Here is a 1,753-nt window from a genome sequence, read left to right as displayed (position 1 = left end):
GTTCTTACATAATAAGCACAGAAAGGAACGTTTTTTCCACACTGGCAATGTGACCAAAATCCAGAAAACCCTGCACCAGAAAGCCTCTATGCATGTTTGAAAAGCAGCACACTGCGGCCAGTCACACAGTACAGAGAGAGCGCCGAGCGTACAGAAGACGCATTGGTGCTCCGCTGCTGGGAGAAATGCGCCATAGTTCAACGTTGATTCAGCGCTGCGGCGGCCTCCTGTTCGCCCGCGGGCTCTTCTCCTTCACGGTACAAATCGATGTGAGATGAGCAGGGTGAGTGAAACAGAGAAGAGAGAGGAGGAAGAGGAGGAGGAGGAGGAGGAGAAGAGGAGGAGTGAGCTTCAGGAGAGAGCTTCAGCTCACTTGTGTTAGCGCTGTGGCGGCTGCCGTGTGGAAGTGAAGTGGAATACTGCAGAGTAGGTTGTGGCACCCTTCTCACGGTGCGCTGCCTGGCGAACGTCACAGGCGGTTCTAGCAGTGCCACACCGCGCGGAAACGCTCTCCTCTCCGCTGTCTGCCGTTCGTCTGCAGGGCCGCTCAAACTTGAAATGCTGCGTGTCAGCTGTGCTGCCACTCCTGAAGGGAAACCGTTTCAAGTTTTCTTTTCTCAGACAACTATTAGTATTTTTTTTTTTCTTTTTCTTTTTCTTTTTGCCCTTAAGTAGAAGTATGGGTGTGTAGGAGTGAGGGTAGTGCGTTGGCTATTTATTCATGTGTTTATAAATGAAATAGCTACTCTTTAGTCAATGACTAATGTCTATATGCTGTTTTTGCAGCTCATTCAATACCTTTTGTAACCAATCTGCCTTTATTTAAAAAGGCCCTCACCCCCCCCCCTCCAACCTTGTAACTATGATGAAACACACAGATCACATGGATCACAGTAGCTCCTTCAGTAGTGTTGTTGTTGTTTTGGACGCCGGTTGGTGTTCACATGTACATTTCATTACCCTGTTTAAAGAACCAGTGGGGGGCCAACTGTTTGATCTTTTTAAGACCGGCCGCTTGTGTCTGGTTGCGTTGCCTGTACTTGCCGACTGTGAGTCCTTGAGTGTGTGTGTGTGTGTGTGTGTGTGTGTGTGTGTGTGTGCACCTATAATTCTCCTGGCCTGGTGGCAACCGCGGTCTGGGTTCTCTGCTCGAAAATGATCCAGAGAATCAGCTGGACTAGTGGTTTTTGCAAGCAAGCAGCTTTTTGTGTTCCTTTTCCATGTCACCGAGTTGAACTGGAACAGTGCGGAGCAGGCCCCCCCCCCCCCCCCCCCCCTTATCCCGAGTGTCACATAGCATTGTAGGCTACCCCTTGAAAAGAGGAACAGAGAAGGACAGCCCGAAATATCCTGGATTACTCACGCCCATAATAATGACAGGCCGTTTCGGGAAGTTTCCGCCTGCTCAGCTTTTATTTTTAGCAGTGGAGATTTCAAGCTTGCTGGACTCTTTTAAGTTTCTGTTTGGCAAGCTACCGTCCCCCCGTTCCTAAAAGAGGCGGGGGTGGGGGTGGTGGTGGTGGTGGTGTGCACTAAAGTCATACACATTTAGCATTTCTGCCCAGTCTGTTCATTAGGACGTAATCTGTAGTCTGGTTTACCTGTGCTGTGTACCCATGACGCTGTATCCTCTAGCTGAGATTCTCCATGCGGCATAGCCGCTGTTCTCGTTAATCTCAGATTAATAATTCCTCTGTTTCTACCAACACAGACCCCCAGTTTTTTTCCAATGCCACGTATTGAGTAAGGTGTC

General features: G+C 49.3%; 1 protein-coding gene across 1 annotated transcript in view; it reads left to right on the top strand.

Annotated features, from left to right (window-relative positions):
• xylt1 (xylosyltransferase I) overlaps positions 1 to 1,268 on the top strand; it is an 89,585-nt gene extending 88,317 nt beyond the window's left edge. The window contains exon 11 of the mRNA XM_031565578.2: positions 1 to 1,268. This exon is cut by the window's left edge and continues 930 nt beyond it. The gene's annotated coding sequence lies outside the window, so the exon portion shown is untranslated.
• The last annotated feature ends 485 nt before the right edge of the window (positions 1,269 to 1,753 follow it).

Source organism: Clupea harengus, chromosome 1 (genome assembly GCF_900700415.2).
Source record: "Clupea harengus chromosome 1, Ch_v2.0.2, whole genome shotgun sequence".
Classification (NCBI taxonomy): domain Eukaryota; kingdom Metazoa; phylum Chordata; class Actinopteri; order Clupeiformes; family Clupeidae; genus Clupea; species Clupea harengus.
This window is presented reverse-complemented; position numbering and strand designations above follow the sequence as displayed.